This window comes from Mastomys coucha, unplaced genomic scaffold (genome assembly GCF_008632895.1).
Source record: "Mastomys coucha isolate ucsf_1 unplaced genomic scaffold, UCSF_Mcou_1 pScaffold6, whole genome shotgun sequence".
In the NCBI taxonomy this organism is placed as follows: domain Eukaryota; kingdom Metazoa; phylum Chordata; class Mammalia; order Rodentia; family Muridae; genus Mastomys; species Mastomys coucha.
The window spans coordinates 22,311,094-22,328,857 of NW_022196912.1; the positions used below are offsets into that span (position 1 = coordinate 22,311,094).

General features: G+C 40.6%; 1 protein-coding gene across 5 annotated transcripts in view; it reads left to right on the forward strand.

Annotated features, from left to right (window-relative positions):
- Alk (ALK receptor tyrosine kinase) overlaps window positions 1–17,764 on the forward strand; it is a 722,886-nt gene that overhangs the window by 357,708 nt on the left and 347,414 nt on the right. The window contains exon 1 of one of the 5 annotated variants that reach the window (XM_031357608.1): window positions 14,275–14,387. The exons of the other annotated variants lie outside the window; for them this stretch is intronic. The gene's annotated coding sequence lies outside the window, so the exon portion shown is untranslated. Of the gene's footprint in view, window positions 1–14,274; window positions 14,388–17,764 lie in introns of those variants that run through there. 5 annotated transcript variants of the gene reach the window in all.

The window sequence follows — 17,764 nt, forward strand, 5'->3', positions numbered from 1 at the left end:
TTTTGCCATTATTCCCGATCTTCAGCCACTGAAACACTTGATGGAAGATTAATAGCTCGTAGATAAGTCGGAACAATGAGAATTCCATTCTGCCAACAGTGTTTCCATTCTAGCAAATTGGATCCATGTTCCCTTGGATGCGTAACTTGTGGAGTGCTATACTCAAACACTTAAAGTTTATATATGAGAAATTTTTTTAGGATCTAGTTTTTGGATTTTTTTCCCCTTCTCTCTCCTCTTTCCAATTGTTCTGTGATGAGCCAATGCAGTGTGGTGGCTATATTCCTGGACTATAATGGCCTTATCAAGGAATGTAATTGCCCTGCTGTACTGGCCCTGGGCTGACACCATCTGGAGGGTGAACACGGGAGGCTTCAAAATTCAAAGGGGAAATTGTCTAACTACTACTGAGAGCCAGTCGCAGGCCTAGAAATAGGAAGCATTCAGTGAACAGATTGAAGAATTGTGAGGTAAAGGAAGGAGAGGGTTAAGGAGCCCTGTTTACTGCTTTCAACTACAGAGAAGTCTCCCATGTGGGGACCAGGTAGACTTCTTTAATCTTGACCAGATGTCAGAATCAAAACACATGGGTAGAGATTACAAGTGGCAAGGCTGAGCATGGATCGGTAAAGATAGGCCAACAGCTACAGCAACTTCTAACAGAAGGAGCTGGGTCCACACAGGCAGCATGCACCCTCAGCGTCCTGCAAAAGGCAGGTGACAACTCATGGGTGAGAAACGATCCTGGCCCTGCCTGGGAGCAGGTTGGTAGAGTTGGCGTGGCCAGTGGAACGCCATGTCTCCTCCTTGTCCATTTTTAGATCCACTATTGCATACTTTAAGCCCATTATGAAGCACTAGGTGAGTGATGCCCAGGATTGATGATTCCCACCGGCATCTGCTTGAAATTCTTTTCACAGATCACTGCCTAGACCCCACCCCAGACTAACTCAACCACAGTCTCAGGGAGTAGGACCCGTGTAGCCATGTGCTTTAAGAGCCTTTCACACACAGACACGCCCCTCATGCAGTTTCCATGGAGATCCAAAAACATTAACCTTTGATCCAGCTGACCGGATGCCATGGCTACCTTCCAGGATACTTCTGGATACTTCTGAAAAGCAAGCTTATTTATCTCAATGAATTATTAGCACTTGTCTTAGTTAGGATTTTACTCCTGTGAACAGACACTATGACCAAGACAACTCTTATAAGGACAGCATTTAATTGGGGCTGGCTTACAGGTTCACAGGTTCAGTCCATTATCATCAAGGTGGGAGCAAGGCAGCATCCAGGCAAACATAATGCAGGAGGAACTGAGAGTTCTACATCTTCATCTGAAGACTGCAACAGAATGCTGACTTCCAGGCAGCTAAGATGAGGGTCTTAAAGCCCACAGCCACAGTGACACACAGTGACACTAATCCAACAAGGCCACACCTCCAAATAGTGCCACTCCCTGGGCCAAGCATATTCAAACCATGACAGCATTTAAAGTGAGATTCTTCTGGACATGTTTAAGTTTATATGCTTATTTTAACAGATAACACTGACACCCACATTTATAAAGACTGTATGTTATCTAAAGTGCATGATCTGTTTCCAGTGCGCATTAAATGTACTCTTTCCTTTTACTCCTGTACATCTCCAAACAAAAGGTAGTCCCTTCATCTACACCTAGCCTGCCCCCTCATCCAGTCACCAGGATACTGCTGTCTAGTCGAGACCTAGGTCAGCAGTAGTCTGGGTGACTCATACTTCAGATTCTTTTGGAAGATACATTCTCTCTATCCCCATACCAAGTTGGTGCCAAGCCAGGAGGAGGAAAAAGACAGTCACCAAAATTAAATAGAAGAACGAAGATGGTTTAGTTGATAGTATATTCCCTTCTGAAGCTATGTTGTCCAATAGAACTGTGATGGAAACTGCATATATAATTTAAAGTGGTTTAGTAGCCTCATTATTATAGTAAAAGTAAATAGGTGATATTAATCATAATATATTTTATTTAAATATATCTATATCTACATTGGTATTACTTTAACATGGAAAATATCAAAATTACTTCACTAAAATCATTTAAGAATTATTATATGCTAATGAGAATTAGTACATTAAAATCACATTTAAATTTATTAATGATGATATGGTACATGATTAAGCATTTTTTTAAAAAAATAAAAATAGTTCCATTATTCCCAAAGGAAACATTCACTTCCCTTGCAGGCACTTCTGGGTCCCACACCCAGATTCAGAAAAAAATTAATCTGGTTTTACCTGTATAGTTATAAAGTTAATTACAAAATATGTGGTCTTTGATGCTCAGTTTCTTTCCTTCAACATAATAATTTTATATTTATTTATGTTATAGCACATATTGTTGGGCCAGAAAGTGTTTGTGAACCCCAAAAGACCACCAAGGAGCCGACCCTGTACTCATGCTAGGGTCTTCATTCAGAAGCTTGAAGTTGGGCTACACAGCATCTCTGATGCAGCAGAACAGCAGGGTGTAGCCCCAAGCTCTCAGCAGGACACAGCTTTGTAGGAAATGGCAAGCAAGGTGGTTTCCACCTGGCAAGTGTCTAGTTGTAATAGCTACTGTAAGCCGACAGGTGTGTGTGCTCTGAAGCAAAGCCATGAACCATTACAAACAGTCTGAAAGTACATCTGAAAAGAACAGACTAATCTTTTGTTTTGTTTTGGTTTGGTTTGGTTTTTCAAGACAGGGTTTCTCTGTGTAGCCCTGGCTGTCCTGGACTCACTCTGTAGACCAGGCTGGCCTCAAACTCAGAAATCCGCCTGCCTCTGCCTCCCAAGTGCTGGGATTAAAGGCGTGTGCCACCACTGCCCTGCCAGACTAATCTTTGATTGACTGTTGCTAGGAAGTAGCTAGGGCATAACTCTGGGGTATGGGCCAAGGATAAACCATGTGTTCCTTCCTGGTACTTGGGTGCAGCCTGGGTTCAGCTATAGGCTTCTCAATATCACCTATGTGTTATTTACGACCACTTGTTTATACACTCACCAATTAAGAGACAGTTGATTTTGTTTTCACTTTTTGGCTATTACATACATTAAACCACTCTCCACCCATGTACAACCATTTGTGCAGACTTAACCTACCAGTTCTCTGTCAGAAGAATGGAGTTGATACACACACATGGTGATGTCATAGTTAGTATTTTAATAAACTCCAAAATTGCTCTCTAGACAAAGAAATGTGTTGCATTTTACTATGCTGTGCTCATGTCTATAGCACAGCTGAATTGTGACTAGCCACATTACAAAGGTTCAATAGCCACATTGTACCTTAGGATGGCTGCATTAGACAGATAGCCCAGAAGGCATCAAGAGCCGCATGAGAAGAACGTGTTTTGAAGTCCAACACATGCATATTCATATACGTGTAACCAAGTTCCCACCTCTTCTCCACATCATAAACATGTGCGTGACAATTCCACCACCATTACTCTTCATTTGTGATTTATTCATTCGCTTTTACTGAATGATGCGATAATTAGATTGTGCTAAATAAATGTACTTTACAATAATTTATCCATGTCTTGCTGAAACACATTTCTCCTGGGAATGAAGGTGATAAATTAACAGAAATATACCCCACAAAATGAAGATATAGAACCTCATTAAGGGTTGATCACAAATATTAAGCATGTGGAGAGACAACAAAGATTAGAAAGCAGAACATATTAGAACTGTGTCCTAATTCTAGATCTCTATTACATGCCATTGATGCTGCTTTCAGGCTGTGTGTCTCTACTGTGCAGGAGTTGGGGGTCCGTTTTTCCCTCCACTTACTTGAAACCACTCTTTTCTAAAACCTAAAGACTGTTGGTCTCTAGGGTCTCCCAAGCTACCTAAAGAGTGAGATCACAAATGTCAGGAGGTACTCTGAAGATTGCTGAGGAAATTATTGACATTCTGTTGGGGACTTCAACACTATTGAAAGCAGCTGTGTCTGGCCAGCTTTTCAGGAACTTTCTTTGACTCCAGATCAGGGTCACTTTCTCTGAACTCAAGGTGTGCTAAGTACTGGATATATTATAGATTATTAATATACCCTGCCCACATTGTATGTAGTGGGACTGCTTGTAGACAGAAAAGTATATACCATCTTCTTAAATATTCAAATGTAAACTATCATATAAATTTATGAGTTCCTTTACAATCTCAAACCTATGTTGCCTTTCAGTGATGGCCCTGAAGAGAATGACACCTTCGATTGTCTATAGCTGATCCTTTGGGTTAGAGAAGGGTCACCCAGTAAGCAACGAGGTCGGAGGGAAAGGAGTTATAGAGTGTTAGGCAAGGCTGAAGACTTTGGCTTGACTTCATAGGCAAACTAAGAGCTGCAGAAGCTCACAGAAATGGCGGTGAAGTCATTTAACCAAGGACCACTGAGTACTGAGAGCAGAATTGTGTCAATGTAGAACTAGAATGCCCAGTACGAACAATCTTTCTGAGTCTGTGGATGATTTCATGTTCTTTCAACAACCAGTATGTTTGAAGTGAATGAAAGGTGACTTGTAGATAAAGAAAATCATGGAAGAAAGGAGACTATTTGAAATAATAGGAGTCCAATAAGGAGGGCAACATAAACATCCCGGGCCATCAGGGGAGGCAAGAGCCTTTCATCTCTTGAGAGGAGGCTGAAGTCTGTTGACTTGGAATATTGCTCTGACAGGGCTTCAAAACATCAGTTGGTGTAAGCTCAGTCTCCTTGGGGTGCAGTTGGATGAGAGTGGGCAGGAGACCAAACATTTGCGAATGTCCAACCTAAAATTCCACTCTCAACTATTCTCAAGGCGCTGCATCTTTGCCCTTTGTATTGTATTGTTCTTACTTGGTTTTCCCCGCTGATACAGAGCAAGCATCTGCCCCTTTATAAACATGTCCATCCGGAAATATAATGTATCCAGGAGTAGTTGAAATCTGTTTCTTGATTCATCCGGATATGTCCCAAACAAAGGATTTCACTCAAGAACCCTTAATTCTGAGTTTAGTCTTGCGTTATCAAAGGGTACCAGATGACTTCTGATGCCCACTCCCAAACTGGAAGCATTTATATGTCTTTTGTTGAAAGCTGAGGAAACTTCCAGCAGATTCTGACCCCTGAGACCAGAGGATTCAACTAGAAGGATTTCAAGGCAGCTCTCTAAGAGGATGTGACCATCTTTCCCTGAATGGAAATACTGTACCCTGCTGGCCATTTGGGTCCTGAGAACTCAGCACCCTCAATATACCTGTGTGCTTCCAAATGTGTCATGTACCTGCTCTAGGCAACTTGAGAGTAACATTTCAAAGGATGGGTCTCAATTTCAGGGCCATGCGTAGTTCCTTTATTTCATCTTTTTCTATTAAAAAAAAAATAACTTGAATTTGCTTTGCTCAGCCATCAATCAGTCAGCGAGCGTCTACCTGGTTAGGACCCACATAGAACTTAGGGAAGAAAATATATGATTTTATTACACATTTGTGTGACAAATGTTCCTATCTGTGAAATAGACTCCATGCTTTATGAAACATTGTAGAGTGGAAGGCAGGTCATAAAACCGAAGCATTTGTAGAGATAGTTTTGATTTAACTAGTTAGAATAGAAAGAAGAAAGAAATCAAAATATGGAAATGTAATTTACTATGAATTGTCTGGAGGAGAGATATTTACAGCTCATAAGCAGAGACTAAACAGTGTGAGCTTATAAACTCCAGGTGGAGGCTACTTCGTGTCCCTTGAGGCCTGGTTTAACAAGCATTGAGAAACCTAGGAAATGTCATCAGTATAAGCCAGTGTAGGCAGAATATTGATCAGGGAACCCTAAGCCAAATGTAGCTTCCAGGCTTAAATGAAACCTGGATAGTTCTCAAATCCGTCACAAAAAAACACTAGCAATACCTAATACTTCTTAATAATAGCCCTTGCAATTAAAGAAGAGTGAATCTCTGAAATCACACTGGCTACCTTTCTATGTCCCTTCCTTGCTAAGTCTATCCAGTGGCTGTGACCTTGAGAAATGGTTCCTGCTGCATTTCCTGTATTCTTCATCATTGAAATTTGCCCTGACATCATACAATTACTTAGGACAGTTTGTTTGCAGCAGAGTTGTTGATGATGTTAACAAGAGTGGACAGTTATTGAGACCATTGAATGCCAGACTCAACACTAAGCATGTAAACTGTTTTTTCCACTATTTTTTCTCCAAAAACTTGCTAAGAGGAGTCCCATCACCTCTCAATTTTGTAGATGTTGCAGAAATGCTGTACCTTTTCTTGTAGTGAGTCCACACAGCAGATAGCAGGCAGCTCCGCAGGGAAGAGTCTCCTTAGAAACTTAGGGAATTTACCTTTGCCCCTGAAGGTTCAGCACTCAGTCTGCTAAGTGGGCAATAGGCACGTCAGCAGAGAGGACACACACTGCTGTCACATGCATGAAACTGTCACTGGGAGATGAATCCATAAATCCAATGACATTTGGAACTATTCATAGTTTTCTACTTAGTGGAGAGGAAAGTGGACATTGTTAACAGTTTAAAGGGCAAGGAAATACTTATGAGGGGAGATAAATGGGCCTAAGGAATGGACAACAGCTTGGGACCTGGGCTCTAGGTTCTAGGTGTGACATCAGCTTTGTGTGTGTGTGTGTGTGTGTGTGTGTGTGTGTGTGCATGTACATGTATGTGTATGTGTACACTTGTGTGTACATGTATGTGTGTACACATGTGTGTGTGTGTGTGTGTGTGTGTGTGTGTGTGAATTAACCTTCTGGAGTCTCTATCCTTCAGGCACACATAAGAAACTTGAAGAAAATTCCTTTCTTGAAACTCAGGAAGGAAGGAGGAGAAAGGAAAGAGAGAAAGGGAGAGGCAGGAGCAAGGGGCATTTCTTTTGTTCAAAACTCTTGGCATGTAAAAGTCCATGCTTTAAGGATCTCATTTCCTATTTCCTGAGCCCCAGTGTCACCTACACTGCAGCATCACAGGACAACAGGTGCCACTGAGCTGTCTCAGATATAAAGTCAAGTTTCCCTTGGGACCCATTTTGGTCATCTCTTCAAGCAGCCGAGTAGCAAATACTCAAGATCCTAAGTTCATTTCCCTATATCAAGACCTCTCTCTCTCTCTCTCTCTCTCTCTCTCTCTCTCTCTCTGTCTGTCTCCCTCTCTCTCTTGCTTTCTCCCTGTCTCTGTCTGTCTGCCTCTCTCTCATTTCTCTCTCTGTCTGCTTCTTCTGTATCTGTTTCTCTCTTCCTCTCTCCACCTCTCTCATCATGTGTGTGTATGTGTGTGTGTCTGTATGTGTGTACAGAGGACAACCTCAGTTTTAGTCCTTGGGTGCCATTCAGCCGTTTTGTATTTATTTTTATTTTTATTATTTCAAGACAGTCTCTCTCATCGTGTGTATGTGTGTGTGTATGTGTGTGTGTGTGTGTGTATGTACAGAGGACAACCTCAGGTTTAGTCCTTGGGTGCCATTCAGCATTTTTGTATTTATTTTTATTTTTATTATTTTAAGACATTCTCTCCTTGTCCTGGAACCCTCCAATTAGCTTAGGCTGGCCAGCCTTCCACACCAGCACATTCTGGGATGCAACAGCCAATCTCCAGGCCTGTTACTTTCCCCTGGCCAGCTGTAGGTTCCAAGGACTGAGCTCAGGTTCTCCTGCCCGCAAGGGATGTGCTTTACGCACTGAGATCTCTCCTCATCCCTTATCTGGTATTTCAAGTGGTTTCCCTCTGCACAACATTGTACTTCCTACAGGCCAAAAAGGCACTTCTCTTTCTCCTGCAGCCATTTTGACTTTTAAAATATATCTTGGGGCTGGTGAGATGGCTCAGTGGTTAAGAGCACTGACTGCTCTTCTGAAGGTGATGAGTTCAAATCCCAGCAACCACATGTTGACTCACAACCACTGGCAATGAAATTTGATGCCCTCTTCTGGTGCGTCTGAAGACAGCTAATTCTTTTTTTAAAAAACAAAAGATAAATATTTGAGTTACCTTTTTCTTCAGTCCTAAACTTTAACTAATCTATCTTTATCTTTAATTTTCTTCCTTCTGGTTTTTGGACTCTGAAAGCATTCCTCCTATCCAAATAAAAAGCCTCTTCCCATTCAGTTTCCACCATAACTTACGCCTATGAAGGTGCAACATCCGTGACGCCGGCTGCTGCTTCAGCCTCTCATTGGGGCCATTTTATCCACTGTTGTGTCTGACAGCTACAGAGACAGAACTTCTGAAATCAATATAAACCTTATTCATTCAATCCAGTCCAGAGGAGGAGAGACAGGTAATAAGCAGGAGTGGGAAGCAGACTTCACATACCTACCTATAGACATGCATTTCTCAAATACTTACCAAAAAAAATTTTAACCAATCCCAGTTCAGAAAATCTGAACTTGGATTTCTCACATGGTTCCACGATTGATGAGCCAGCACAATTTGAGCAGCCTGGCCTGATATGCTATACCAACTCCAAAGTCTGCGGAAACCTGTCAGATGGAGAAAATCAGTGAAGTGGGCAAATGGTCCTTTCTCTGCAGCCTCAGGGATTGGGCCACCAGGAATGATAAGCCTGGGATGCTCATGGGAGGGATGGCCCTCAGAGAAGGTAAGCTGGTACCCAGACCTGGCCAGGCATGTCTAGGTGTTCTTCTATTTCCTCCCATATGAGAGCAGCCAGTTAGCTGGGTGTTGCTGTAAAGGCCACATCTAGACAGTTAAACATTGATAAACAATCCATGGAAAGCCAGAGCTGATCAAGAATGTACTTGCCTGTGAATCGTGTGTGCCCAGGGCTACTGCTTTGCAAGCTGTGTTCTTCTTCTCCCTTCCAGACTACGACTTTGCATTTTCGATCTCACTTGAAGTTTGAGGCTTTAGTCTCTCCTTAGTAATGGTAATGGAAGTTCTGAGGAGATCTGTTTACAATACAAATCCCATGATTTTTCATTTAGCTTTAGTGTTTTCTTTTATTTCCCACTCACTTAATGATTTCTATGAACATAATTTTGCTTAAGATTTCTAGCCAAAGACTTATGGAGCAATCAATAGTCCCTTAATGTGATTATTCTTATCCAATATTATTGAAAGCAATGCAACAGAAAGTCATTATGGGTACTCAAGTTCATAAATATAAGAAGGCAAGTTGATAAGCTAAAAATATATATGATTTGATAGCCTAAAACTATTCACATATTTTACAATAGAAACAAAAGCAAATGAGACAGAACAAACAGACATATCTATCGTGGCAAATATATTAAAGGGTTAATGGTGGCTTAGTTTTAAGCTGTTACAAATCAATGGAGAAAACATGCTTCCAACAGGTAACTAAATGAAAAAAATTTGAAGAGACAATTCACAAAAGAAGAGAACCAACCAATTAAAGAGCATATTGGGAAATGACTCAACATCACTAGTAATTAAAGCCATATGAGTTGAAACCACAAATGCTACAATTCTCAGTTCAGACAAAGTTCAACATAACTGGTATATCACTGATAGATAAAATCCGAAGATTCGCTGTTCAGCAACTTAATAGTGTAAATAAGGACTTTGTTTTAGGTAAGCAATATCGAGCTCTTTTTTGTGTGATAGACATTGATTGGATCCAAAATGAGCAAGGTCTACACCTACTCTCAAGGAATGAGCACATTTTCTTGTCCCCTGTGGGAAGCAGACAGAAGTAACCACATTATTCAAACAGAGAAATAACAGGTATCTACAGGATACAACAAATGTCTGATCAAAACCAGACTGAAGTCTGAAGGGGCTAGAAGGTGTCTTAATCCATTTGTGCTGCTGTAACAAAATACCTAGGGCTGAGGAATCATTAAGCAATAAAAATTTATTTCTTATGGTTCTAGAGTCTGGGAAATTCAAAATCAACGTATCAGCAGAGTTAAGACCCTCAAGGCTACTGTCTTCTTCAAGAGAGAACCTTTTGTGGTAGACAGGATGGAAGGACAGAAGGAGGTTTAACTAGTTCCCCCAGCCCAAAATGCACCAACCCATTCATGGGGGCAGAGCTCTCATGACTAAATCACTTTCTTAAAGGACTCACTTACTTTATTTTCTGTTATTATACTACAGCAATGGAGATTAAGTATCAACATAAACTCTGGCTGGGGTGCATACATTCAAATCATAGCAAATCTGCTTGAGGAAATGATCCTGAGCTGAATATAACAGGGGATTAGAGTTTATGTAGCTGAAGAAAAGCAAGGAGAGGGGAACGGGAAGGGGAAGAGGCCATTTCAGTGTGTGTCAGAGCATAGACAAAGGCATAATCCCTTCAAAAAGTATGAAAACATCAAATATGGATGCACCAGCTAGAATTTCTGTAGCATCAGGTGTGGGGCAAGAGCTGGAGGAGGAGTCACAGGGTCTAGCCTGTGCTCTGGTGGAGAGAACTTTATCCCAGAGGCGATTTGAGATATGGAAGCAGGGAACAGGTTCAATCAGATGGGCATTTTCTTAAATCATATATCAATAAGGTTTTCTATTTTAATAAGTAGAGTATATGAAAACAAACTACAATTTTTAAGTGGGTGTATCAGCTACTTTTATGCTATAATCCAATACCTGACAGAGGCAAGGGAGGAGAGGTTTATTTGGGCTCACTGCATCCATCATAGTGAGGACGACTGTGGTAAAGTGGCTTCATTCAGGGTGGCAGGAGTAGGAAGTGTAGACTCCTCTCATTGTAAGAGAACAGGAAGCAGAGAGAGCTAGACGCAAATTGAGGGTGGGTACAACATTCCAAGGCTTCCCCTCCTAATAGCTCCTTAGCCTTCAAAATGGCACCAGAATCTGGGGACCAAGCATTTGAAACATGGGGGACATCTCAGATTCAAACTGTTAGTGCGAAAGGGTGCCAGGGAACAATTCCCCAGTGAAAACACAGAGGCAGTAAACAGAGTAAGTGATCACTCATCTTTAGGGAAATGCATGTCAAAACCACCATGAGATACCATGAATTATCACATGACCATGCAGTGCCGCCCCTAAGTATTTACCCCAAAGTAGAAAAAGCAAACATCAAACAGACTGGTACCCCAGTGGTTCATAGTGGTGAAAGGGTAGACACAACCTAGGTGCCATCAACAGATCAATAGATAAACAAAATGTGGTATATAAATGCAATTGTACCTTGCCTTAGGTGAGATTCTGATATATGCTGCAAAGTGGATGAATATGGGAAACATTATAGGGAGCGAAAAAAGCCAGATGCAAAACAAATATTCTGTGACTCTATGTACAAGGTAACTAGAGTAGGTAAAGTCACAAGACACTGAAAGTGGAATGGCAGTTACTGGGGCTGGACTGAGCTACTAGGACAGTGTTGCTGTTTAACGGTTTAATGGAGTTTTGTTGTTGTTATGTTATATATCTTATTCTAAGATTTTTAAAGTAACACAAGTTTTAAAAAATCATATATACATATACTCAGATATATATGTATATGTGTATGTATGTGTGTATATGTGCACATGTGTATGTACATATGTATATGTATGTGTACATATGTATATGTGTATGTATATATATGTATGTGTATATGTATGTGTGTATATGTATCTATATGTATATGTGTGTATATGTGCATGTGTATATGTGTATATATGTGTGTACATATGTATGTGTAAATATATGTATATGTGTATGTGTACACATATATATGTTTCATTTTGCCATACACATATTCATCCATTTATCATATCTTACACAATTGGGCCCGTACCATCCTTGGTGTTTTGAAACTGACTTTTCTGTCTAGTGATAGCTTGTTGTGTTCATTTCCTTTCTGTTGCTATGATGAAATACCCTAAGGGAAGCAATATACAAGAGAAAGAGTTTATTTATGCCTTCAGTTCGAGAGGGATATAGCCCACCATGGCAGGGAGGGCATGGAGACAGGCAAGGAGATATCCCAGTGTGCTTCTCTATTCTGTGATAAAATTCATGACCAAAAGCAATGTGGGGATGGAAGGGTTATTTCATCTTTACACAGTCCATCCTTGAGGAAAGTCAGGGCCAGGATTCAAGAAAGAACTCATGTTTACTGGCTTGCTGTCTGGTTCACATTTAGCTTGCTTCAGGATCGCCTGCCTAGGGCTGGTATCACTCACGATGAGCTGGACCCTCCCACATCAACCAACAGTCATGATAATTACCCATAAACACAACCATAGGCCATTCTGATCTGGGAAGTCCCCAGTTCAGATTCTCGGATGTCGCTAGGCTGTGTCAGACTGACAGCTGAGTAGGACAGAAAGCATAAAAGCATAAAAGTCAGTCACATTACAACAAACTCAGAAAGCAGAAAGAGACCAGAAAGTGGGGCTTGACTGTGATGGCTCAGTTCCTTCCTACCGAGATCCACTTTCTCCAGTGCAATTCTATTTCCAAAAGGTTCCAGGACCATCCCCAACATCTCCACCATGTAGGATCCAAAATGTGTAAGTCTGTGAGGGACATTTCAAGTACAAACGACTGCTACGAACATCTTAGAGTTACAGCAATGTCGTAAAATGTGTCATGGAGACAGTCCCCAAAGTTTGGGACTTGGTTCCTTGTCCCTTATTTCACTGCCAGCTCCTTGGCCCCAGGAGTCACCTAACCTTAGGCCTTTTTCCTAATCTTTACAAAAGAGATGAGAATAATATCAAGCACATACATTATTAAGACTTAAATTATATCCTAAATAACACAGTGCTCAGTACTCAATAAAAGAAAAGCCATTGCTATTAATATTTAACAAGCCTGACCTATGCGTAAAGACAATATTTTAATGGCCTCCCAAGCACTTAATTGCATAGATATGCCATATACTTTGTTTAATGAATATTATATTTTGAATACTTACTATTTATTTCTAAATATTTGTTCACATGTGTAACAGTGGAAAAACTTCAATAGCAATTTTTACAGAGGCAAAGATAACCTTTGAACTTCCCATCTTCCTACCTTTTCTACACCCAAGTACTAGAGTGTACCCCACCCCCTGTTTATCTGGATCTGGAGAATCAAAGTGAGGGCTTCTTGGTGCACACCCACCAGCTGAGCAACACTCTCAGCTCCCAGGGAAGTTTGTAATAAACAACTACTCATCTCAAAACATAATAATTCCTAGAAAGAGAATTGTTGGGCCGAGTAGTAAGTGTAGTCAAAGTATGTAGTGGGGGGATGGGTGCACCCTCCTGAGTGTAATATTCATAGGCACAGGACATAAACTTTATGCATAATAGCAACCTAATTGGGAATAATCTAGTGTTTAAACTAAACATTCCATATGTTGCCTGCTTATTGTCATCGATTAATATAAATAGATTATCATAAATATGCTTGTAAAGTCTACATGAAAAGGTAGAAAATATTCATGCCATGATGTCAGTTTGGAAGATCATGGGACAAAGTACATTTAGTAAAGACATTAATTTTTTAAGTCCTATGAATGTGGAAGAACAAAGCCCCAAAGAAATATAGGTTGTTAGAGTGGCATAAAGATAGGTAATTTTACTCTCTTATGTTTTGCTCTAGACTGTATTTAATCAGTATAAACAATCTATCTAAAGTTAGAGTAACTTTCTTGAGGAAGTATGACATCTTCCTATAAGTAAAGGCTATTCCTGACATTTAGCCTCACATTGTACGCAGTTCTTAAGTGAGTGTCCATAAGAATGAATCCCACACTTCAATTTTCTGGTACAAAGTCATCTTCTCGAGCCTTCTCTGTGTATTCAGAGTCTGTGGAGCTTGAAGATTCTTGCCTCAGTGTTGGCATCGGCAGCAAGATTGGGCAGCCATTATGTCCCAGAGGAACTTAATCTCAGAGGACTCTGGAGATACAGCTGCCTGCTGCCTCCTGACACAGCACAGCTACCTGGGCAGGGCTGTAACCCAGGAACAGGCCCTAACTGTCACTCACCCGAGTGGATCTCCCAGGTCTGGGCTTTCCAGTCTGTAGTCCCTTGAGCTGACAGGAAGTTTAATTGGTCTCTGAATCTCATTTCTCTTTCATCTGAAGAACAGGCCTAGCAATCACACCATCCAACACTCCAGGGCTGTTGTAGAACCAAATGCAGTGATTTTGGTAAAATGTTAACGTAGTGACCAGGGTAGGGAAGGCAGTGGATAAATGCTAGCTATCATTAAGACTGTCATCATCCCTGGTTTGTTCTGTCTTTTCAGATAAGCTGTGTTGAGACCTAGGAAGTGCGAATTGCTTTAGCTCAGTGTGAAAAGCCTCTGATTCAGAGTCAAGTGGTCTAGGCTGTAAGAGTGATTGAAGAAGCCTCTTGTCCAATGGCCTGGGGCAGGCAAGGCTCTTCATCCCTAGAGATCATCTCTTTTGTCCAAGGGCAAAAGAATTGTAAGCAAACAATTTATTTTGAATTCTGTAGAAATAACATTACGCACAGTATAACAAAACAAATGAACTTAATTACAACAGTTTTACTTAGTCCAATATGCATAGTATTATCATTTCAACATGTAATAAGTATAGAGTTATTAGCAAAGTATCATCTATTTTTTTCAGTGTGTGCATTTTATACTGACATGATTTTTTAATTGAAGCTAAACTTTTGCCTGAAATGTCTCATCTGTATTATGTAAAATTTGTATTTCAAAATTAGAATCACATGCCCAGATTGTTCCATACTTTTATAATAGCTGAATCAAGTGTCCATTTTTAAAGTTCAAATCAATTAAAGTAAAACTAGAGAATGTAGTTCCTCAGTTTCTTGCGTGTATGCGTGTGTTTGGGTACACATGTACATGTGTACATGTGTGAGCATGTGTGCAGAGGTGAACATTGATGTCTTTCTTACTTGCCTCCTGTCTGTTTTTTAAGTCTCCCCCTGTTCCTTGAGCTTGCCAGTTTGGCTAGACTGGCTGGGGAGCAGATGCTGCCACTCTTCTGTCTCTCTTTCCTAATGCTAAGATCAGGAATGCCTCTCGCCACACCTAGCTTCTGGACCGACCCATTGTGAAAACCCTATTAGCAGTCTTGGGGTGGGAAGCAGTTTCCCACTTGAGCCGCTCTGCAGCCTCAGTTACTTGCCTTCTTCAGCCACAGTCTGACTCCCCAGTTCTCCATTTGGCTAATGTCTGAAGAGAACTTTCGGTTCTCTTTGCCATGGTAAGGTTGCTTGCATGAGGGAGCTTGCTAAATCTCAGAAAACTACACAAATCAATGGCTTCTCCTCAGTCCCCCAGGGAATGAGATGTGCCCACCACCCAAAACTGGCCCAATGACATTTCTACACACGAACAATGCTTATCCTGAGACTTTTGTTATTTCAAAAGTACAATCAATCTATTTTACAAAATGCATTTTACAAAGCAACATGAGACACACAAACCACAGTGTGTGCATGTATGTGCGTGTATGTGTTAGTGTGTATGTGTGAGTGTGTGTGTGTGTATGTGTGTTTGTGTGTGTGTCCGTGAACATGCTCTGGTGTGCATCTGCATGCAGAAGAATGAGAAGCATATTTTTCAAAGGAGATTTACAATAAAGATATTTCTAAATTTCATCTATTTCTTCCTCCTGCTATGCCCCTCCTCCCACTTTGTATTTAATATTGGTCATGACCCATTAAATTGATTTCATGGCTCACTAATGGGTTACAAACTATAATTTGAAAAACGCTGAACTTAAGAGCCCAAACTTCCAGGCATTTCAGAAATTGATTTGTTTTGTGTAATAAATAATAACATTTCTGTAGCCATCATTCAGTTCAATGGGGGAAGGCATCCTCTCCAACATAAAAAACAAAGCCTGACTCTATTTTAGATAAGATATAGAAAAATAAATGAATTACCATCTTTTTTTGCATCAGTATTATTTCTTTATCTATCCAGTAAATGTTTGTGGAGGGAACATAATCCTGGCCTTGGATGGATGTCATTGTCTGGTCAGAGATGGACATCCCTGAACTGAGCTGTAGCTACAACACAAAGAACATTCTTTGTTCCAGACTTAGTTGGGCACTTGAGACACCATCTCACCTGAGTCAGACTGGTTATCACTCCCAAAACAACCAACAAATGCTGGAAAGGTTATAGGAAAACCGAATCCCTTAGACATCGCTGGTGGCAAGTGTAAACCTGTAAAGCCATCACGGAAATCAAAAACCAAAAAACTAAAAACAGATCTTACATACGATCCAGCTATCCAGGCCCACGGCTGGGGAACCTAAGTGAGCACACCATAGAAATGCTTGCTTTATTCACATTGTCCAAGGTGCAGAGGTAGTTGAGATATTCATTAACAGGAAAATGGATATAAATGTGATTATATAAATATACATGTATATGTATTAAATTTATTCAACCATAAAGAAGAATGAAATTATGTTATTTGCAGAAACCTGGATTGAACTGCAGATCATCTTATTAAGTAAAATAAGCCAGAGATAGAAAGACAAATATTACATTTTCTTTCATACGTGGAATTTAGATTTTTATACAGACAGAAAATGAAGGGATAGCAGAGAGATTGGGAAGGCAGTGGAGAGAGCAAGGGCATGATAGCTATGTATGAAAACCTCAAGCCCCATTGTTTTGTATGCTAACTTATAAAAAGAAATAAGATGGCCAATTAGGAAGGGAAATTCCAGTTTTAAACTGTGTCCAGGAGGAAAATGCTGACGAGTTTAAAGTAAGGAGAGTGATGTGTGATTTCTGTTTAATATAATGGCTACAGTTGTTATTTCCAAGTTATATGACAGTGGGTAAACTTTAAGTGGAAAGATTGGTTAAATAAAATATGGATTATTCTAGTGTTTCTCAATCTGTGGGTCATAACCTTATATCAGATATCCTACATATCAGATATTTACAGTACAGTTCACAACAGTAGCAAAATCACATTTATGGAGTAGGGAAAAATAATTTTATGATTGGATGGTTACATGAGGAACTGTATTAAAGGGTCACAGCATTAGAAAGTTTAAGATCCTCTGGTCTAGAACCTTCTACCCACCATACGAAGATCTCCCTTCTTGCATGTACATTTTCTCTTCTGAACATTGAAGAGTATAGTGGATGTCTCTGGGCTCCATCTAATGATCCAAGAAGGCACAAAGATGACACTGGGCCCCATCACATAGATGACACAGGACACAGGTCTGCATTTTCCCTCACACTGGAGCTCCATGGTTTGCTTTGTTCATGGCCCACGTTCCTCCTCCAGTAGCAGAGCCTCTGAGAGCCAAAGTATATGGAATCATGAAACTCTAGGGGTTATTAATTAAGATACAGTATCATTAACAGGATCTAAGGTCACTTAAGAGACAAGCCTCTGGACATGTCTGTCTGCGGGTGAGTGTCTAGACTCTGTTGTTAGGGTAGGAAGACACAGCTAAGTGTGAGTGGCTAATATTCCAGACTGAAGGAAAAAGAGAAAGGGACCTGAGACAAGCACTGGCCACTCTCTGCTTCCTGACTACACATGCAATGTGAAGTCAGCTACACCAGCCCCTGCTGCCGGGACTCCCCTGCTATCATGGAGTGGAGTCTCAAACTGTGAGCCAAGAGAAACCCTTCCTTCTTAATTGTTTTTGTCAAGGATGCTGTCATGGAAACTAAAGAAACAACCGATGCCTTAGTGTAGGTCTGGGGTCTTGTGAGGCTCCTGCAAGAAAAGAGAAACAATGATATTAAAAATGGGGGATGGACCTGGAAACAACCCAGATGTCCCTCAACAGAGGAGTGGATACAGAAATTGTGGTACATCTACAC